The sequence below is a fragment of the Bos mutus genome, chromosome 18 (genome assembly GCF_027580195.1).
Source record: "Bos mutus isolate GX-2022 chromosome 18, NWIPB_WYAK_1.1, whole genome shotgun sequence".
NCBI classification, from domain to species: Eukaryota; Metazoa; Chordata; class Mammalia; order Artiodactyla; family Bovidae; genus Bos; species Bos mutus.
In genome coordinates, this window is record NC_091634.1 from 50,112,912 (window position 1) to 50,135,989 (window position 23,078).

General features: G+C 50.3%; 1 long non-coding RNA gene across 1 annotated transcript in view; it reads left to right on the forward strand.

The window, feature by feature from the left end:
- The window catches only part of LOC138991840 (uncharacterized), a 287,475-nt gene that overhangs the window by 204,866 nt on the left and 59,531 nt on the right, over positions 1-23,078 (forward strand). The window contains exon 8 of the long non-coding RNA XR_011467732.1: positions 22,467-22,631. This is a non-coding gene — a long non-coding RNA (uncharacterized lncRNA). The remainder of the gene's footprint in view (positions 1-22,466; positions 22,632-23,078) is intronic.

Sequence of the window (23,078 nt, forward strand, 5' to 3'; positions counted from 1 at the left end):
CTGCAGAAGTGAACTGGGACTCACAGGAGTGAGCCACAGGACTGGGGCTTCCTTCCTCCTGGGTCTCTCTGGTTACTCCTGCTTGCGAGGCTCCCTCTGGTGACCCCCCAATGCCCTGCAGTGATAAGTCCGGGCCATGGGATGGGGCCGCATGCAAGTGCCAGGGACTCCCAGCACCAGCTGCCAGCATGCCCCAGGTGCACACCATCTCGGATGTCCACGCGACATCCAGTCGAGAGCAACCCAGCTGAGCCCTTCCTGAATGCGCTGTCCCCAGAGGTGGAACTGATGCTGGCTGAGCCCGAAGAGGGTGGCCTGGTCAATGCTTGAGTGCAGGGCTGAGGTCTGGCTCCACGGCTCCCTAGTCGAGGTCTCCAGGAAGGTTTATTTTCCACATCTATTTACAGTTTCCTCATCTGTAAAATGGGATCAGGGCAGCGGCCACGTCTCACGGGGCTGCCCCGAGGAGTGGATGGGGAAACGCGGACTGCGCCCTCACCAGCTGGCAGCCTCCAGCAGTTGCGGACACAGGACAGACACGGGGGCTGGTGATGTGGCAGGAACGTCTGAGGCTGCCTCCTTGGCTCTTGGCACAGGGGAGGGCCTCTGGCCAGCCTGGTCAAGGCAGGCAGAGCTGTGACTCAGCGCGTCCTTCTCCTCTGCCTGGATAGGGAAAGTGTGAGGCCGTTTCTGAGGAATCTGCTGCTTCCAGACCTGGGCTGCCTAGTCCCTGTCTCCAGGAGGCAGGAGGGGAGGCAGGGGCCATGGCAGGTGGGAAGATCTATTGTCCCATTTGGGGCAAAAGGGCTTGGAGAGGAGGCAGGGCTGCGTGGACAGACTCCGTTCTCGGGGGTCAACCACACGGCCCCGTGGGGCCCTGACATCCCAGGTGAACCTGCTCCCTGGACCAGCTCACAGGGTCTTGCACCGGGTGAGTCCCTTCTCCTCTGGAAGTCCTTCCCCATGAGGTAGACTCTCTCCTATTGGCCAAGCCTGCTGCTCTAAGACATCCACTTTGTCGGAGACCCCAGCCAGAGCCCCCCTGTCCTTAGGTGTCAGTGTTGTGTTAACTCCAGAATATCTTCTCTTGCTAATCCTTCATCACACCTGAAATCCATTCATTTCAAGCTCTGAGGTTTTGAAGCATCTAGTTAGACGTAAACAGCCCCAGCTTCTCCTCTGGATGTAGGGAGGTCAAATAGGGTCTGGGTCCTCCATCAGTCTGGGTCCCAGGAGCTGGACTCATGTTGGAAAGCAAGGAAAGAAATAGAGACGATGGCAGAGATGTCTGTCTCAGCACAGGCAGGAGCCCCAGGGGTCAGGAGAGATGCAGATGGGCGGGTGAACATGAAGTGGGCTGAACACACCCTGTGCACTGAGCGGGCTTGGTTTCATACATGGGACTCCCTCTAGAAAGACCCTCGAGGGAGTGGTAGCCGTGCTCACCTCCTCCAGAGCAGGCTTGGTGACTGGAGAAAGTGGTGGCTGTGGAGTTGTTTTCACCGAAAACCCTTTTGTACCTGCTCTGAAAACCCTTGTATTTGCGTGCGTGCAGTAGCCATTTGGAATACATGTAAACAGACAACAATTTCTGTATATTGATCATGTATCCTGCTACCTTGCTGAATTCATTTCATTGTTCTGGTAGTTTTTATGTGGAGTCTTTAGGGTTTTCTATATATATTATCATATCATCTGCATATAATGACAATTTTACCTCTTCCCTTCCAATTTGGAATTTTATTTCTTTTTCTTGTCTGATTGCTGTGGCTTGGACTTCCAGTACTGTGTTGAAAGGAAGTAATGAGGGTGGGAATCTTTGTCTTATTCCAGATCTTAGCTGGAAGGCTTTCTGCTTTTCACTGTTGAGTATTATGTTGGCTGTGGGTTTGTCATAGATGGATCTTACTAGGTTGAGATACACTCCCTCTATACCCACTTCAGTAACCGTTTTTATCATGAATGGATGTTGAATGTTATCAAATGCTCTTTCTGCATCTATTGAAGATGGTTATTTGGCTTTGGATTTTTGTTTTTGTGGTGTATATATTGATGTGGTGTGTGCCTTGACTTGCATATGTTGAACCATCTTTGTGAACTTGGTATGAATCCCATTTGGTCATGGTGTGATCTTTTTTATGTGTTTGCTAATATTTTGTTGAGAACTTTTGCATCTACGTTCATCAAAGATATTGGCCTGTAATTTTCTTTTTTGGTGGTATCTCTCTCCAGTTTTGGTACTAAGGTGTAGACAACAAAATATTTTTAGGCAGAAGCCAATGACAGCCTCTCATGAGGTCCTACTCTATGGAAACATGGCATTTCACAAGGACTTACTGTTTCATGGTGAGATCTATAATCATATAGAGCCTTGGGTCTAGAAAAGAATGTTAAAGATCTGGCCCAACCCCCACATCACAGGGATTCAGAGAAGCTGGAGGTGCTTCTGAGGCCACACAGCTGGTTTGGAGCACAAATGGGATTAACATCCAGGCCTTTTGTCAGCAACCTCTGTTCCTGGAAGATGCTTCAACAGGCTAGATGCTCTCCACGGATTTTTCCATTTCTAAGTTTCTAGAATCCTCTAGAGAAAAAAAGTAACCCGTGCAATCGCTTCCATACTTCCAGAAAGAAAAACAAATTTATAATCTGAGTAGGGCCTGTGGGCAAATTCTACTGCAAACATCTGGCAGACCACATGCCCCAGTGGATGAGGTGGTGACGTCTGGGGCCACGTTCAGAGGATTTTATGCAAAATAGCTGACTAGGATTTAACATAGTAATTAATAGAATGAATGCAAAATGCGTTCGTAATTTATTCTTAGGGAGCCTTGCTTATGTCACAATTACCTTGTGTCGAGTTACCTTGCGTCTGAGCACATCACAAGAATTGATCTGGGTAATGTGAGCACTGCAGTCAGGGATTTCAAGTCGTGTAGATGTGGACTTAAATACTGATTCTGCCATTGTTATCAGTTATGTGACCTCTCTGAGCCTCTGCTTTATTCATCCATAAAGTGGGGATGTTACCAACTGTCTCACAGACGTACAAGGACATAGTCTGAATTGTAAAAGAGCAGTGACTTTCAACCTGTTTTGATTCACAAAACTGGCAGTTTCATATGGTTCAAATATATAAAGAGCTTAGCCGAATGCCAGCACTTGGAAAGCACTCAATAAATAATAGGCTTATTTTTTTACGTTTAGCTTGAGAAAAGCTAAAATACAAGAGCCCTTTCTGCCTAGAAGACTCTGCATCACCATATTCATTTTCCTTAAGTGCTTTGACGGACCCTTTTGCCCCAAATTATTCTTCAGTAGGACTCACTAAAATAACTGAAAGGCTTTCACTGGGACCCAGCCTTTGAAAGAAAGAAAATTTTGATGGTGATTTTTGAGTCTCTGTAAGCTCTCGTTTCCAACAGCTTCAGCTCTGGTTGAATGAAGCTGCTCAGAGCAGGCGTCTGGTGGGCAGCTTAGGTCATGAATCAGGAACGAAGAGCCCCTAGGGTGGGCCCCTGGTGATTCGAATTCCTCAGCCCTGTGTTGCCCTTGCAAGGTGGGGGGTCCTATCCCAGCCCTTTGACAGATGCTCAGCTCGTGGGCCAGGGAACCACAGGAGGTGAGATTCACATGGGCTAATTATATCAGAAGGCAGATACCCTCCCCCAGAGGGGGACCCTTTCTAGTCCCTTTCCTGCCAAAACACCATAGCAACCAACATGGAAATGCCATCCTGTCCCTCAGATGTCAGCGCCTTCCTCCGGAGGTGGGATGGGGTTGGGGGTGGTGAGAGCAGATGTGTGTGCAGGTTGCGGCCTCCTACCCGAATGAAGAGGTGGCCCACACGCCCAGGTCACACCGCTCACTTCGAGGGAGGAGTATCAGACAGCATTGACATTTGGGGACTCAGGAGGGAACCACAATTATGGCCACCTGAATTCAGTGACCACTGGTCAAGAGTGAGATAAGAAGTCTTAACACTCCCACAGCAAAGAGCCATGGCCACGCTGTGAGTTCTCAGCGTTATCAACACCAGCTGCATTTTCCCATGTGTTTAGAGTAGCGTCGTGGCTCTAAATCACCATCACTAAGTTGTGTAATTATCCGCTCAGTGCATCACCCGTGTTGAGATGGTATGAAGAACGGTCCAATGGGCAGAATTCCTGGGGGTTGTATTCGGGAGTTCCATCTGCCCGCGCAGTCACCCTGGGTGATTGCGTTGCTTTCTGACGTGCTAATGGCCAAACACTGGGTGAAGTGACCTGGTCAACACACGGCGCATCAATCATGGAGAGACCTGAAGTGTCCGTGCACTCAGCCACGGCCGCCCACAGCCCCACTAGCCACCTGCTGACTCCAGCACTACATGCCCACAACCACAGGGTGCCCCCACCACACAGCTGTCCTTACCTGCTTTATAAATGAGCATTATTCCTGTGAAAGAAAGTTACCAGGGAAACAGAAACTGGATTGCATTTTAAAGATAGAGCATAAAATATGCATTCAACCAGTGATGACATGAAACATTTCATTTTTACCCTTTGGAAATAAAAATATCCTATACAATACTCTCCATGTGTGAGGAATCAGCAGAACTTCAGAGAAGGTTGAAAGGAACCTGGTTCAAAGCTCCCTAAAGATCTGATTCAAAGGCTGGGCTGGGAAAACACAAGATGAGCGTGGAGCATCTTGTAGTGCCAGAAATTAAGTATGTGTGTGTATGTGTTTAAAAAAAAAAAAATGGGCAACGTCAGAAGGACTCAGGAGTCAGTCCAAAAGATCCTCCAATGGCCAAAGGGGGACAATTTGAATAATAAGATAAATAGCAGAGTATTGGGTTGTTAACCAAACAAAAGAACAAATGTCCAGGAGCCCGTCCTGGTATAAGCAGATCCTTGGATAAATGAACAAGTGGAAGAGAAGGGACTCAGAAGAACTCCAAATAGTAGACATACAAGACGGGGGATGAGAGACCGTTGTCAGTAAGAAGTGCTGTGGCAAGACCCACTGATGGTGCCGAACTTAGTCGGTAGAACTTTAAGAAGAAGCAGAATAGCTGCAGAGTCCCGTAGTGTCTCCCCTCAAAGACTTATTGATCACTGTTATGGTTGTACCATACGTCCATGAATTCTCTGATACTCTGCCCTCTACAAGGTACGGCTAAATGTGGGCTGGACTTGGTGACCTAACCAGATAGAGTATGGGAGGGGCGAATGGGTTGGGGGGTAGTTTCGGTGGAGGAAGCTGGCAGGCATCCCCCAGAGTGATTAAGGTCAACATCGCCCATGATAAGCTGTGCAGACAGCACATGCCTCCTGATGGGCAGGGTGAGAAGGGCACATCCGTTCTGTGATATTCTTCCCCTAAATCCATCACTTCGAGTCTACTCATGAGCAAACATTGGACACACCCAATTTAAGGAACGTTCTGCAGAAGATCTGACCCAGACTCTTCAGAGCACCATGGTCACTAAAGGGAAGGGACGTCTGGGAAACTGTCACAGATGGGGTAGCCTAAGGAGACGTGACAGCTGGATGTGACATGGTCCCCAGATGGGATCCTGGAGCAGGAAGAGGGCCTCAGAGGGAAGTGGGGATCCCAGTGAGGTTGTGCCTTAGTGCTATAGTGGTGCTGGTTTCTCTGTCCTGACCAAGGTCCTCAGGTCGGGTGAGAGGCTGACTTTAGAGAGTGGACTGTATTCAGAAACTTTGTACTAATCTTGTGACTCTGAAAACCTAAAATTACTTCCAAATGGCAGGTTTTAAAAATGTACCCAGTTCACAAGTCTTCTTCCCCTGCATCAACGATCACAATGCTCTGATGAGATCAGTTACTTTCATTAAAGGAAAGTGAGCTGGCACCCTCAGACGCTGCCAGTTCGGGGCTACCACCTGCAACAACCAGTTTGAGGAACAGTTTGGGTAGAGCTGCTGGACCTAATGGAGAAGGAAATGGCAACCCACTCCAGTATTCATGCCTAGAGAAACCCATGGACAGCGGAGCCTGGTGGGCTGCTGTCCAGAGGGTCGCACAGAGTCGGACACGACTGAAGCGACTCAGCGTGCATGCATGCATGCTGGACCTAACATGAGCTGCCCTAGGATGCCATAATCCCACTCCTAACTATGTGCCCAGTGTCTTCAGGGGGAGGAGGGACACGGTTTCTATCAAAAGACACGTGCAAAATGTCCATAGTAGATTCATCCACAGTGGCCCCAAACTGGAAACAGTAAACGTCAATCAACACAAGGATGGAGAAATAAGTCGTGACACGCTCACACCCTGAAACAGTGTCCAACAGAGGGTCTCAGAGTGGGGTCCAGGGACCCTGGGAATCCCCGAGACCCCTTTCATCAGGAGAGCTGAGAGAGCTTTTTCACATCACCAAGCACTCATCTGCTTTTTTACTCCCATTGCAAGACCGTGTGGAGGAGAACTCCAGAAGCAGCTGACGAGACATTGCGGCAGGCAAGATGCAGGGGCAACGTGAGAGCCCAGCTGTCCTTGTCGAGTGAGACACAGAGAGATTCATCAAAAAGGCAACGCAAGGCACTCCACTCACTGCATGTTTTGAAAATACAGTCTTTTTATTAAAACATGTTATTTATAATAACATGTAATGAATTTATTACTTTTCCAAATGAGCTCATAAATGGTGCTGGTCCCTCTGTTCTATCTGACTCTGTGACCCAGTAGACTGTAGCCCGCCAGGCTCCTCTGTCCATGGGATTCTCCAGGCCAGAATACTGGAGTGGGTTGTCATTTCCTCCTCCAGGGAAATCTTCCCAAACCAGGGATCAAACCGAGGTCTCTTGCATTGGCAGGAGGATTCTTTATTGTCTGAGCCACCAGAGAAGCCCAAGCTCATAAATAAACGTTTCTAAATTTCTCTGTTTGTTAAATTTCAGTAAATATTCATAGACATAAAGACAGTGAAGGCGTGCGGAGGCCAAAGACTTTGAGAAGTGCTGTTTACAGTGGGAACGTCTGGGCTGCGCTCTGTGGGTTGGACGGCATCACAGCCATGTTGCTGAGAGAGATGCCGTTGGAGCCCGTTCAGAAGCTCAGACACAGCCAGGCCGTCTCCTGTGGGAGCGCTCAGAACAGGGGGCCTCCTCAGTGGGTGGGGGGACACCCAGGGGGGCGCACAGGACAGCCTTGCGGTCTGGTGGGGGTCTGGCATGTCTGGTTTGCAGAATTTGTCAGACTTAAGATTTGTGCCCTTGGCCCTGCGTCTGTTCTCCTTCACTCAAAGGGTCCCTCAGAGTTGGAACAGTGGTGCTTCTGGACAGTTAGCCCCACACTGAGCTTCGGGACCAGCTGCCCCTGAGTCCACTGACTAACCTAAGTCCCTGGCCAGGCCCTTGGGCTGGTGTGAGTGGCAGGGGTAGGTTGGGGGGCGATCCGGGAATAAAGTCATGCCCAGCCCTCCCGACTTAGGATTCCCTGGTGGCTCAGACGGTAAAGTGTCTGCCTGCAATGTGGGAGACCTGGGTTCAATCCCTGAGTTGGGAAGATCTCCTGGAGAAGGAAATGGCAACCCACTCTAGTACTCTTGCCTGGAAAATCCCATGGATGGAGGAGTCTGGTAGGCTACAGTCCATTGGGTCACAAATAGTTGGACACGACTGAGTGACTGCTCTTTCTTTCTCCGCCCCCTGCCCTCACCTGGCTTCTTCCTCTTTTGTGTGAGTGAGCATCTAGCCTGTGGATGTCTCTTGACTGAGGCCCCTGGCCCTCACTGACCCCATATCAAGGGCACCCTTGGCATCAATGGCCAAGAGTGTTCACTTACCACCCTCAGAAAACCGTGCCAACTCTCTGCCCCTAAACTGTGTGGGACTCACTGGCCTGGGCCCCCCGAAAGGCCCAAGCCCCTCACTTGTGAGTGTCTCTCAGGAGTTCAGAAAACGTGTTGCTGGATCTTTCCTCTCCCAACAGGAGCGCCCCAACCTCCGTGGGCCTCTCTGCACTCCCCTCTGCCCTCACCCAGGACGAGTTACACCAGCTCATTAGCACACGACTGTCACTCCCCCTACTCATCACAGCTGGGGCCATATTTCAAATAGTAATTAATTGGCTACAAATAGTAATTAATGGGCCACATTCCTCCTTTGCTTAAGTGCACAGCCCATGCTCCTCAGGCTGGGGATGGCCCTCACTCTTGTTTTCTTTTAATCTGATTTGAAAGACGAGCCCTCTCCTGGGCGGCGGGGACAGAGCTGGTCCCCCGTGAGTTCATCGGTGCGGCATGCACAGCCCCCCTGGGCTCAGAGATGTGAAAAGTCAACCGTCACAGCGCCTCGAGGCCTCAGGGGCGTGGGTGAGGAGCCTAATGAGCCATGCTCCCGATTTATTAAAAATCATAAATATTCTTGTTGGAGGCAGGGTGGAGTCGGAGAAGGAAGGAGGCAGCTTCTGACTGACGTGTGTGTGTGTGTGTACATGTGTGTGCAAGTACCTGTGTGTATGTCTGTGGGGTTGTTTTCAACAAGTGTTACCAAGCAGGCAAACCTCACTCGGAAGCAGGGTTTTGGACGGGGTCCTCATTTAAGAGCATGGCCAGCATGTCCCTTAAGAAGTCCTCTCACCTTGCTTATGACAGTGTCACAAAGTAAATGCACGGTTCTTATTCCCTCAATCCGACATTTGCTCATCTCCTACTGGATTCTCAACCCTGTGCTCAGCGCTAGAAACAAAACGGGTCAGACACGGCCCTTTTCTTCCAGGAGCTCGCAGTCTCCCTGGGGAGAATGACAGGGACATTTAATATTTGGGGACATAATGATTATCTACTAATGAGGTAGCAATGATTACCTACTAATGTAGTAACAGCCAGCATATTCGGGTCACCGAAGAGCGCTGCAACAGTGATATAGTGATGGAGCATTTCTTGACAGACACATTCAATAACAAGGTGTCAGCCGTCGTTCGGAACGAGGATAGATAGAATTTCAAGGTGTCCTCGACGACTGCAGTGTGACATGAAAACACCTGATTTCTGCAGGGCAGAAGGTTCCCAGGTGCTGTGGCATTGCTGTCTCGTGCTGCAGAAGCAAAAGCTGCGACTTAGCAAGAGGTTAGTGCAAAGAGGGGTAGACTGCTTTCCCATCCCAGCTCACGGACCTCCTAGGTCCCCTGTGGTTCCTGCGGCAGGAGGTGAGGCCCTAGCAAGGGAGGGGCCTGGGTCCATGAGTCACGCCTTGGAGGGGGTGGGGGGAGGGGCCCTCCCGCTGGACTACCAGGCTTAGCTTCTGAGTCCCAAGCTGCAGCGGAATGGGGGAGCAGCTCTGAACGTCTCAATACAATCAGTTCCCAGTTTACACTCAGCCCTGCAGCCAGGGCTTGAGTGCTCCGCTGCATTCCAGATGGGTTAGTGTGTCACAGACTCCGTCTCAAGGGAGAAATAAAGGCATTGTATTAATATTTCCCAAGGCATGCAATTACTTGAAAAAGCCCCAAACAGACCAGGCTAATGAGCCTGTTTCTCTGTGAGCAGTCTGGAAATCTAACTTTAGATAGTGCAGTTGACATTGCTATGAATACAAAAGGGACGCAGGAAGGGAAAACTGTGAATTTTCAGTGGAGCGCCATGAGTGTTCAGTGCTGTATGAGATGCTTTCCACGGTCACTGACTCACTGTACACCGTCTTGTTTAACTTCCCGGGTGGTTCAGAAGGTAAAGAATCTGCCTGCAATGCAGGAGACCAGGGTTCCATCCCTGGGTCGGGAAGATCCCCTGGAGAAGGGAATGTCTGCACCCTCCAGTATCCTTGCCAGTATTCATGGTCAGAGGAGCCTGGTGATCTACAGTCCACGGGGTCACAAAAAGTGGAACACAACTGAGTGACTAACACTTTCACGTTCTTTCACTCTGACACCGCCTCACCTCAGAAAGCCATTTCAACGGATTAGAGTGCAGGTAGCACAGATCCAAACTGACCTGAGCATTAATGTGAATTTCCGCACCCATGAAGCTGGAAAAGCCTGAGATAGGGTGAGCTTCAGGCTCAGTTTGTTCCAGCAGTGGACAGGGTCGCCAGAGCTGTGTTTCAGAATGACTTCTCTCGAGGTGGTTGGGTGGCTGCCAAATGCACCAGGTGGATACTTCCTTCTCCACCTACAGAAGAGTCAGGTGTCTTCCCCACCTCACCTAACTCAAGTCCTGAAACTTGCTCTGATCGGACTGGTTTATGTTTCAGCCCCTCCTTGAATCCATAGCAGTGTCAAAGCAGGTGGAGTCCGCGATTGTCCCACCTGGGGCCTGCACGAACACCTGACTAGGAGGTTCAGGTTCCTCACAGGCAGGCAGGCAAGAAGGAAGAGAGACCACAGACTCTGAGAAGCAGTGAATTACAGCCACTGCAAAAAAAAAAAAAAGCACACTATTAATAACAGCAACTAAATAACTAATAACAGGAATTAAAAAGCCCCTTGATGAAAGTGAAAGAGGAGAGTGAAAAAGTTGGCTTAAAGCTCAACATTCAGAAAACTAAGATCATGGCATCCGGTCCCATCACTTCATGGGAAATAGATGGGGAAACAGTGGAAACAGGGTCAGACTTTATTTTTTGGGGGGCTCCAAAATCACTGCCGATGGTGACTGCAGCCATGAAATTAAAAGACGCTTACTCCTTGGAAGGAAAGTTATGACCAACCTAGATAGCATATTGAAAAGCAGAGACATTACTTTGCCAACAAAGGTTCGTCTAGTCAAGGCTATGGTTTTTCCTGTGGTCATGTATGGATGTGAGAGTTGGACTGTGAAGAAGGCTGAGCGCCGAAGAATTGATGCTTTTGAACTGTGGTGTTGGAGAAGACTCTTGAGAGTCCCTTGGACTGCAAGGAGATCCAACCAGTCCATTCTGAGGGAGATCAGCCCTGGGATTTCTTTGGAAGGAATGATGCTAAAGCTGAAACTCCAGCACTTTGGCCACCTGATGCGAAGAGTTGACTCATTGGAAAAGACTCTGATGCTGGGAGGCATTGGGGGCAGGAGGAGAAGGGGACGACAGAGGATGAGATGGCTGGATGGCATCACTGACTCGATGCACGTGAGTCTGAGTGAACTCCTGGAGTTGGTGATGGACAGGGAGGCCTGGCGTGCTGCGATTCATGGGGTCACAAAGAGTCGGACACGACTGAGCGACTGATCTGATCTGATCTGATTAATAACAGCAAACTTCCTGTATCACATGGTGTGGGTCCAGCACCACAGGTGTGACCTGTTCCATCCCACGTGTGTCTTGCAGGCATCACCTCGCTTCAGTTTCAAAACCCCTGAACTGTAGACACCTAACCTACCCATTTTGTAGATGAGCAAAGCTGAACCGTGAGGTGCAGCGCTCTAAGTGTCTAGGAGCCAGGTCCAGCTCCTTCCCAAGTGCAGGGTGGGGAAGAAACTCCCCATCTCAGGCTGCCCTCGCCCCCTCCCTGCACGGGAAGGGCTGCATTTTATATGCGCTTATTCAGATGAGCCTCAGTGAACCAGTCACCCAACCAAGGGGCAACCAGGGGGACCAGGAGCAACCAACTGCAGCTGTTCTTTCCCAGAGATCCTCTGGGGCTTTCAGCATGGCAGTTCCACAGTAACTGGGTGGACACACAAAGCTGGTGGACAAAATTTGAAAAGCACACCCACAGCCAGCGGACTCTGCTTTCACAGCGTTATAACCACTGAGGACCAGGACAGACCCTGGCTTAGCTGGACATTTTCATGGGTCAGTCATGGAAGAACTAGAACGCTGATTCTGTTGCTGGAATGGGGACCCCCTCCCAGGGTTCGAGAGTGGACTCTTATCTAACTCTCAGAAATGAATTATCGTAGGAGACACATATGCTGACAAAGCAAGAGACTTTATTGCGAAGGGGTGCCTGGGTGGATCGCAGTCTCAGGTTTTATGGTGATGGGGTTGGTTTCCGGGTTGTCTCTGACCAGTCATTCTGACTCAGGGCCCTTCCTGGTGGCGTGTGCATCTCTCAGCCAAGAGGGATGCCAGTGAGGAGGATTCAGGGAGGTCGGTAGGACATATGGACTGGCGTCTCCTCTCTCCTGTCCTTTCCCGAATTCTTCCCACGGGTGGTAGCTTGTTGGTTCTTCCTTATGCGGGCCTCCTGCTGTAAGATAACTCCTGGGAGTGGCTGCTTTCTTGCCTGGCCAAGGTGAGCAGTTTCAGTCAGTTTCCCCTAACATTTGTACTTTAACAAGTACTCTTTTTTTTTGAGTCTGACATTCAGATTTCACTGAGCATCTTGTATCTTATCTAGAAATCTTATGGAGGCATTTGAGCTTCAGACACCTAGACCAGAGTCTCTAAGCTGTATTCCAGCTGTGAAGGTTCATAAATACTTCTTTCCTCTAACTCATTCAACAAGATTTACTGGCTACCTCAGCATGTGCATTTTCTTGCCCCCTGGAAAACACAATTGAGTCCTTATAAGCCCAGAATCTATGTAATTCAGTCTCAGAAATCCACTGCAATCAAAATACAGTTTACCAATCAAAGAACTTCAGCATAACTCCAGTCCTTTACTTACGTTTCTCCAAAACCACACAGGGACTGGGCCTACCATCCCTAACAGCACTCCTGGGGAGACCCTCCCCATCATCTTTTCCCTGTGAGGCCAGACCCTGCTTCAAAGCTGCTCACACCCAAAACCCCTTTCCAAACTCCCTTCTGAGCCCTCAGCCACTTCCCCTTCCCTCCAGCTCCTCCCCCCAGTATTGTGCTAGAGACCCAGCTGCTCATACATCGGAGACTTTCCTTTGGGAAGAGAAAGGTGGGATTGGGCAATTTTAGAATATTCTGCTGTGACCCTAAGGGTCAGAAGAAACCCAAGAACATGTCTGTGTTTGGAATTTGTGTCCTGTTTCCTGAGTATTTGGAAGCCTTCAAGAGAATTTAGCACCTACACAGGGCACGAGGTATGCCCAGTAAAACAAGCCGAAAATACAACTGCGGAGCAGCAGAACTTAAGCACTGGGAAATAAATACCTAAGGAATAAAACCAGAGGAAGAGGTCAAGGTACTCTGGGGGAAGGACACACAGCAGGGTTGGGAGGAGCAGCCTGGCTCCAGAGCTCACACTCCTGAGATGCCAATGCCAAATGGACCATGACTGCGGAGACAGTAACTGCCCAGAGTCAAGCAGAGGCGACCAGAGGGAGTCCACTGTAACCAGCCTTTCCTGGACGAGCCCTTGGGTGCAGCTGGCCAGAGAGCAGGTATTAGCCTCTAAACTCTTCATCCGATGGAGGCTTCGACCTCAGCTATTCGGAGGTTCCAGACAGGGAAGCCACACAGGCTCTGTTGGTCTGAAACACATGCTCAGGGGTTTCTTGCCAGTTTCCCATTGTTTCCTAGTTTATCCGGGACGGAAAACCCGTGAATGGGGGAGGTAGTGTGGCGGTAGGCCTCCAGTGCTGATCAAATCTGCAGGGCAGAAACGCAGTGGGAATTAGAGATCGCCAACACCTCCTGGAATCTTCCGTGGAACGGATTCAAGCTGCTTCTCATCTTACCCACGTCTTTCCGCCCACTGCTGGTGCAGAACACGACGTGTCACATTTTTGAACCATTTGATCCTATAATCTGTTGATGATACATATGTGCTCCGTGCCGGCCTCACACGCCGGCTGGCCGGCCTTCCTCATCTTTCCCAGTGACAGAGGTGCCGCCCAGCCGGCTGCTGCTGGCGGGGAGGGGGATACTTGTGGGGCCATCTCAAGGCGAGATGTGAACTCAGAAGTCTCACAGGCTTTGTGTTCACACAGCTTGGCCTTCTTGTGAACTTGCAGCACACTTCTGTTCAGCCAACCCCCAAATTGCCTGCATCACAGAGACAGGCCTGAAGGCTACGATGACAGCCCTGGGCCTCCAGCTACAGCCCAACACATATGGGCTCAGAATCCTGAAGGGTTATGGGATGAGCGAGAAAAACTCAATGCTGACAAAATTGTGCAGACGAGCTGGCATCCTGTCCCACTGGAGCGCGTGGGAATGAAGAATCAAAGCTTGATTTTCCTAAGAAAATGGCCACAAGGACATTCTGGCAGAGCCTCCTGACTTGAGGTGGCCCATGTCAGCCCGGTTCGGAGTCCAGCTGATGGCAACTAAGACATCTAGAGGATCATCATGCCTGGAACAGAGAGGACCCTGAAACGGTCTCTTCTGGGGGAGGGTCAGCAGGGGACCCAGGCAGGGAAGGGACTCAGCGATCAGCACCCGTTGCCTTAGCCGTGGAGTCGGTCCACAGGATGAGGAAGTGACAACGGGGCACTGGGAGCCTGGGGAGAGCCCCAAAGCAGCTCACAGTGGACACTGTCCCCTTGTCATCGGTCAACCTGGGCAAGTCGCTTTCCCTCTCTGGGCCTGGGTTTGCTTGTCAATAATAGTCATAATAGCAACAACCCCAATAATAATAATTGCTGAATTTTATAATATTAGCAATCAGTGCCCTTGTCCCAGCACTTGCCCGCATCATCTTCTTTGAACATCCCATCAATAGCTCTGTGAGGGAGGCAATAGCGTCCATCTGTTTTTATAGATGGGGAAACTCAGATTTTCATGTGCTTAAGAGTAATCTGCAGCATTTGTTTAAACAAACGCGGAGTCCCTTGCATTCGATGTGACAGGCGTTTAGGATTCCGCTCAAACAGTCTGAGAGCTTCTGAGAAACGCCACCAAACGGAATCCGGAGACCTGCCTGTCCTGCTGGCCCCTCCCCAGGCCCGGGAAGCCCCGCCCCGCCCCACCCCCCGAGCCCCCCACCTCAGGCTGGGAAGCTGCAGACTTCTGTGAGACAATGTGGTCGCCATATGCAGGGCACCCAGCACAGGGACGCAGGATAAATGTTATTACAACGATAACAGTGATTCCACTTAGGATAACAGTGATGGAAATCTGCATTAAACGGCTTTAAACCCCGATACCTGCCCCTTTCCCCACTCGCAGAGAAGAAAGGGATGCGAATTTGTCACTTGAACCGGCAGCTGTGGTTCATCTGGACTTCATCTTTTCTGCTATCATCTTTATTAGCAGGGTTTTTTTTTTTTTTTAATGAGCAAGTTTCGAACTACCAGGTGTTTTGAATTTTTGTCTTGTTCACTTGCTTACAGGAGGAAATCCAAATAGAGAGCACTGTATTAATAAAAACCCAGCGGGAGAAAAGTGCAGCCTCTCACCCATGGGGAGGGCCCTCTGCTCTCCCTGCTGGTCCCCCAGTCCTGGCTGAAGTTCCCCGGCTCAGCCACTAGGAGTCGATCTTGGGGGGCATAATCTCTTTCCCCAGGCGCCCTGCTCCTTCAGGCTCCCAGTCCTCTGTGAGCTCACGAGGCCCCGGCGCCGCCCCCCTCCCCATTAATCCCCACTGAGGGTAGACTCAGTGTGACTGCCCCACCGCGGGGCTGATACCCGGCAAGGCGGGGCACAGGCTCACAGACCTGTCCAGGTTGTTTCTGCAGAATCTGGTCCCCATGCAAGTTTGGGAGAGAAAAAAAGGTGCAGTCTCGAGTGGGACACCCGAAAAAGGCCTGGAACAACCCGCCTCCCTGAGGAGTAAACACGACCGGCGTCTGCCCCACACAGGACACCGGGTGGGGCTGCGAGGTCCTCGGGCCCACAGCGTGGCCCTGGTCTCCCCAAACCAGCCAGGCTCAGAAAACAGCTGACCCAGGGAAGGGCGAGGCCCCTGCCCCGCGTCCCGTTGCTTGCCCACCCAGGTGCTTGTGTCAGAGGCCCAGCAACAGGCATGGACGGCCCCTGGGGAGGACGTGGGTCTTTCCCAGGGGAACTCTGTCCCCTCCCTGAGGCTTGGGGTCTAGCGGGGGCCTCTGAGGGCTGCTCTTTGTCTCTGAAAATCTGGGCAAGGACAGGAGGATGAAACAAAGCCCGACTTTTTTTTTTTTTTGTCTCTTGCTGGTAGCTTTAGGGAAAGGGTCTGTACAGGAGGTTGAAATTAACTAAAATGAGGTGGGGATTACCGCAGGACCCCACTGACCGGGTAATCCTGGGAAATGAGGGCCGACTTCAGCTCGGCACAGCCAAGCCTCCTTTCTGGGGCAGAATTAGATTTAAGAAGCCACTTGCTGATAAGGGCTAATCCATGGCTAAACGGGACATACCAGAAGCAATTAACATTCCTTGACTCAGTTTCCCTTTGTCTGCAGAGTGTTCCCTCAGGAAACACAGGTCCCATTTGCTGTCATGAGTGAATCCACCTAGTCTCCCTTCCAGCATTGTCTCCACGGGTGGGGGCGTGCTGGTGCTGCCTTTAAGCTGCTGTGTCAGCCAAGTGGCCCTTCTCTCCCCATGTCCTTGCCCTAAAACAGCAACTCCAAGCTGCAGAGAAACCCTGCAGGTCAGTAGAAGGCAGCAGTGGGGATTTGCTATGATCATCTCCAAAGCAGGAGTGGAGTAAAGAAGCCATTTATGGACTAAGAGTCCGCGAGTGTTGAAAGGAAGACACTTTTGCCCTTTTTTTATTTTGGCTTTTCTTTTTTACTGACACTCACCCCTCACTACTCCCAAAACAGACTCCAAATGTCTTATCTCATTGAGAAGAAACGAGAAGGCCAAAGAAGATTCCAGAATGCAAAACCTCCAGAACATTCAAGTAATGATGAATGAGGAGGAAAACAAGTCAAAGAAGAAAGGAGGGGGTCCTCATGCAAGCCTTGGACAGAGGCATGGTTTCAGCACCACTAGGGTTTTGCATCTGATTTTGTCTGGGAAAAGAGAATTAGGGATTGGAGGATGATCTGGAAAATCCATGCTTAGTGGTTGTGAGAAGTAAAAAAGGTGGGGAACCTTCTATTGTTATAGCTTATTATGTACTATTTATAAATATTGCACATTATTTTACTTATAATAGATTATTTATTGTGCTGTGCTTAGTCGCTCAGTCGTGTCTGACTCTTTGTGACCCCATGAAGTCCACCAGGCTCCTCTGTCTACGGGGATTCTCCAGGCAAGAATACTGGAGTGTGTTGCCATGCCCTCCTTCAGGGTAGATTACTTATTTTTAAGCTCCTCCTTTAAGTGAATGCATCCTTTCACAGTGCCTGATTCCAGGTTATCTTGTTGTTCTTGTTCAGTTGCTCAGTCGTGTCTGACTTTTTGGGACCCCATTAACTGCAGCACACCAGGCTTCTCTGTCATCACCATCTCCCAGAGTTTGCTCAGATTCATGTCCATTGAGTCGGTGATGCCATCCAACCATCTCATCCTCTCTTGCTGCCTTCTCCTCCTGCCCTCAATCTTTCCCACATCAGGGTCTCTTCCAAGGTAGACTATCTTCATCATTGTTCTGAGATATAGCAGGCTGAGACGGCCAGCTTGGTCCCAATGACCCACAGTGGTTGTAACAGTGGCCCCTCTCTGACCAACACCTGCCACTCTGCAGGCTGTGTCCTGTCCCATGCTCCCTTCTCTGCCCACGTCCGAACACAGCGTCTCCCACTGTCTGGCTGTGGAATTACCGATTGCCAGTATTTTCTCCGCCTTGTTCCGCCTGGCTTGCCACATGTCCCTGTCACCATTTCCTCTAATAGCTGTTATGTGCAGAACTTCTTGATACCCAGCTTGAATTTCCTTTGCCTCATTCATTCCATTCGTCTTCACTATGCTGCCCGGTACCACAGAGTAAGTAAGCTCCCACTTTCCTTGGAAGGAAAAGGTTCTTCTTTGTTCATCCATCCAGGGCACTCATTACATGTTAATTCCAGATGAGAAATGTCAACAAACAGAGGGCATTTCAGTTTAGCAGTGGCCACTGTGAGTCAGAGCTGAGAGACAAGTGGGGAGCCTGGTGTCCACTGAAACCGAAAGGTGAGGACCACAGTCCTAACAGCCAGCACTGTGCCCAGTCAAGGGGCTGGCGGCTTGGACAACACGCTTGCTCTTGCAGTGTGTTCACCGCAACCTTGTGAGGTTGGCATTATTACAGCACTGACATGTCACAGATGTGGAAACCAAAGCTCAGAGAGCTTGAGTCACCAAGGCTCAGAGAGCTTGGGTCGTACAACTCAGGGAGGAACAGGCCCCTGGCAGCAGATCCTGCTCCAGAAGAGAATTGTGAGCTGCTCTCCTGGGCCAGGAAATAGCTGAAGTCATGTGTCCGTGTGCAAGGTCAATGTGAGAAAGCAGGCACAGCACCAGCGGGCTCAGGAAGGCGTCCAGGACACCTTCAGAGCGGCAGGTTCTCTCCCAGAGTCCTGGGACCTGCTGTTAAACCCACAGCCAGGCCCGTGCCCTGGACTCACCCTCGAGTTTCCTTTGAAACCTGGAACACTCCGTAACAAAGTCAAGCCTGTTTCCTTCCCAGTCCTCATTTTTCTTCCACGCTTATACCACAAAGACCCTTTCAGAAAGCCCTGTCAGGCACAAACCCACCAGCCGTACCAAGAGGATTTGAGATAAGGTTGAAAAAGCCCATTCACTGAGCCACGGACTTTTTGCCGTTTTCCACATCCCTGGCCCAGACTCTCAAACCTGTTGCTAAGCTGTAGTGTGAGCACCTTGTGCAGTTGGGCGGGGAGGGTGAGTAGGCTGCAGAGCCCCAGGGGAGGAAGGAAGGGAGAAAGAGGAGGGGCTGCATAGAAACTACATCTGAAATAGGTGTCAGAGTGCTTATGTTCATGGGGGGTGCCCTGAGCCAGACACCACACTAAGAGCATTCCACACACTACCTCTACCCCTGTTACTGCAATGATGTGTGAGTCAGTTAATGCTGTGGTAATGCTGCATAACAAACAGCCCCAGCCCCAGGGTCACAGAGGCTTCCAATAACAAGTATGTGTTTCCCTCTCTCAGATCTATAAGCTGGTGGCTCTGCTGTGGGCCAGGCTTAGATCTGCTGCACATGTGTCCTGTTCTGTGACCAGCAGCTGCATGGACATGCTTTTCCCGTGACACTGGCAGAAACACTAGAGTGTGAAGTGGAATCCTCTGTGGCTCTCCAGGTCTTGGTTCAGAAATCATACACCGTCACCCCTGCCCACATTTCCTGGGACAGAGCCACCACTAAGGAGGCAGAGAAGTACACCCCAACCACAGTGATGCCCAGCAAGATACAGAGGAGAGGCTGTTGTGAGTGGGCAGGTGCTGTCATTTATGGCCATCTTAGGAGGAGGAGCTGCAGCTGACAGAGGTAACCCCTGTTGAGCAGTGGCAGGGCCAGTGGATGGCTCCAGAGACCAGTGCCAGGGTTTACACTGAACTGGAGGGAGAGCTACTCCAGTAATCCAGGCGGAGGCCCTCACCACCTCAGGGTGGCCTCCTCCTAGACCAGAGCAGGTCCCTTTGTCACTGGAGGCAGCAGAGTACCAAGCTTCAGCTGGAGCCAGAGCAGAGGTCCACATGGCAGCCTTGTGTGGCCTCAGTTTCCTCATCTGTAAAATGGGAGCAACACTGCACCAACAGCAGAGCATTCTTGTGAAGATTAAAGGGGTGGGCATTTATGGGATGCCCAGACGAGTGCCTGCCCCAGGAAGTGCTGCATGAATTTGTGGGGCCTCACAGAATCAGTTAAAAACACATGGATCACTGAAGACCACACAGTGAGAGACAGGACACATGATCACCCAGGCTGCGGGCATCAGATGGAGGGACACTGGGGGCTCACCAAGCACCTTCTAGGAAGCGTTCACAGGACAGCTTAAGGAGCATGCGGCCCAGGCACTAGCTCACCCATCCACATGGGAGTCTAGCCTAGAGGTTGAGAGTGCTGGCTTTTAGAGTCAATCAGCTGAGGCCCTGGTGCCCACCTTTCCACCCTCGGACCTCCACTTCCTCTTCTCTGAGTTCAATGTCTGGTCAGCGTCGCTGAGGATGAAACGAGATGATGAGCACTGGTCAGATACAGGGGCAACGGGGAGGCCCCACCACATCCTTGTCACACAGATGCTCGAGGTGCAGACATGGAACAGTGTTTCATGAAAAGGCTGTTTTTCATAAAACATGTTTTCATGTTAACATGAAATAGATGTATAATTTTTAAATGAATCAATAAATGATTTTTATATTACCTGGTTGTTTTTTGCAATGTGATATAATGAAGTCACTCAGTTGTGTCCGACTCTCTTCAATCCCATGGACTGTAGCCTACCAGGCTTCTCCATCCATGGGATTTTCCAGGCAAGAGTACTGGAGTGGGTTGCCATTGCCTTCTCCAGGGGATCTACCCAACCCAGATAGTGAACCTGGGTCTCCCGCACTGCAGGCAGATGCTTTACCCTCTGAGCCACCAGGGAAGCCAGTGTGATATCTATGATAGGAAAAGCTCTTCAAGGTCCTGACTCAAAAGACCTGCTGTATAGCTCAGGGGACTCTAGTGAGTGCTCCGTGATGGCCTGTATGGGAGAAGGATCTAAAAAAGAATGAATATGTGTATGTGTGTAACTGAATCACTTTGCTGTGCTGTATACCTGAAACTAACCCAATGCTGTAAATCAACTCCACCCCAACAAAACCTCAAATAGTAGAAAAAGACCCTGAATCATGTCAAGTGTGTCAAGCGCTCCTAGGATGAACGGTTTGAGAACTGCTTGCTCTGAGCATGGATCCTGAAGTCTGGTTCGCACACGCTGGAGTCACCTGGGTCCTGCCCCAGGGTGTCTGATTCAGTGGGTCTGCTGTTGAGGTCAGGCAACAGAATCTTCAAAGCGTCAGGTACTTCTCAAGGGCTTCCCAGCTGAGAGACCAGACCCAGGGCACTTGAGACAAGACTTCAGGTTGGAAATGCAGAGTCCTGAGCCCCACCCCAGACCTTCAGATGAGTGTCTGCCTTCGAACAAGAGCCCCAGGAAGACTGCTCCCAAGTGTAGTTCAGGAGGCGCTGCTTCAGATGGTCCCTGAGCCCCGCCCACGTGAAGACCAAGCTCGATGCCTGCCGTCTGCTGTGAGCTCTCTGTTTTCCCCCACCACTGTTGCTAGGGCTCGTTTTTCCTCTCTGCAGCCAACACATGGGTTGTTTTAAAAAGAATACCAGGTTAGACCCTTCAGAATAAATAAATAGAAATGATTTTGGAGTTACAGATTGTATAGATTACCCACCACTGGTAAACTTCTCTCTTTACATTCTTATAACTTAAACACAGCCCCAATACATTTACTCTTTAGCTGGGGGAAAAAGGAGAAAGGGCTGCTGGCTGGTTTTCAGGGTCCTCTCTCAGGAGAGCAAATTCCTACCCCTGGGCTCCTCAAGAGGAATGCTTCTTTCAACCTGGGCTGTGTGCCTTCATTTCAAAGATGTATCATCTCAGCAATAATATTTTTCCCAAGAACTTTTCACCATCTGAGGAGGCGGCTCTATTTCAATGATAAGCCCTGTTCTACATGAAAAAAACACCTGTTCACTCTCTAGCTGGTCCCCTTAGGAGTTGTGTGACCCTGGGCAGCTCACATCACCTCTCTGAGCCTGTGTCCTGAGCTGTAAAATAGCACCAACCTCAAGTGTCTCACAAGCCAGGGATGGAAATGAAACAAGCTATCGAATGTAGATGTCTCAAGAGCAGAGTTGAACTGTAAAATATGATTTTAACTGTAAAATATGATTCCCGAGGGAATGCATGTTCCACATACAGACTCCAGGGGCAAAAACACAGGGAAATACAAAGGATGGAACTGAAATTGCCAGAAATCCCATTCCCGTGTTAAAAATCTTGTCAGACCTGTGAAGAGGAGGAGACGTGTTTACACATCACTCCATTAGGACTCCTGGCTTCAGTGGCCCCACGTTCTCAGACACATGTGCCTGTGGGTTTATGTGTGAGCTGGGTTAACACACTGTCGTACAAAGTGAGGACTCATTGAGCTCTTCTGTATAGTTGAATAAGTTCATATTACAAACAAATTTTGAAAATTAGTCTTATAGTCTGTTGATTTTGAATAAAAATTTTTGTAAATAGCAAAAAAGAGAGAGAGAGCAGGTATTCTCTATTCTTATTCTCTTAGACAACTCTGAGCACATTTCACACAAGCTTCCTGTTCCTATAGTGAATGATTCTCGGGACTTCAGGTTTCAGGGATGGGGCTGCCGGTGCCTCCGAAGGCTTGTCGGGCTCCTGGGAGCCTCCTCATTTGCCCACTGTTTCTTGCAGGGAGTGAGTCTTGAGATTTCTTGAGCACAGGGAGGCAGGGACAAAACATGTGGGTGCCCTGGGGTGTCGGGGTGTGCACCTTTCCTGCGGGAGGTGGGTGACAGCAGCCGGCGGTCAGGGAGTCCCCAGCAGACATAAGGCAACAGGCTGGGCCACGAAAGTTCGTGATGACGGATGTTGCTGCCTGGTTCACAGGTGATGTTTCAGCTTGTCCAGCTCAATAACTGGCCCAAGTCTGCAGTGAATTAGTGGTGAAGGGGGCAAGCTGGTTTTGAAGACAGGTCTGCAGGCTCCAGAGGCCTGAGCAACACGTGACTCGGGCTGTGTCTGAAAGACTCACCTTGGGACTCTGGCTTTCTCACAGGGAGGCTTAAGCCTGACAGATGCACCTCCTGCCATCCTGCACTCCCACCCTGGTCGGCGATGCCCTGAGGGAAGGGACCGTCGCTCTGCATGTCTGTGCTTACTCACCCCACCCACACGTGGGGCCCGTGATTCCCACGTCCCCCTTGAGGAAGCTGCCTCTTTGGTGAGTAAGATAAGATTCCAGTTGGTTGGCATCACGTGGGGCGTTCCTGCCCTTTGCATTCACATATGCTTTAGTGTCGTGGTTCCTGCTGGTCTAGAGAAAAAGTTTAGAAGTAAAACACAGAACCTGGAGTAGCCCCAGACCCACCATTTTTTAAAGAAAAACTGGTGCGAGAACTTGTTTTTCAAACTAGAAAATGCCGTACAAATAAAGAGAGGTGAACGCAGAACTACTGGTTGTCGTATCGCTTCCCGGGACATCCCGACACCGGAAGGGTGTGGTGAGTGTTTGGACGTAGGCTGTGCTTCGTCTTGACTAGCTGGGAAAACTGTCCCTGAGGAACCATAAACAGGTCTGAGCGCTAACATCATGGGAGTCCTTGCCGTGAGCTTTTTGGGCTGGTGTCAGTGTCCCAAGGGACCACTCTGAATCAGGCGGAATAGCCAA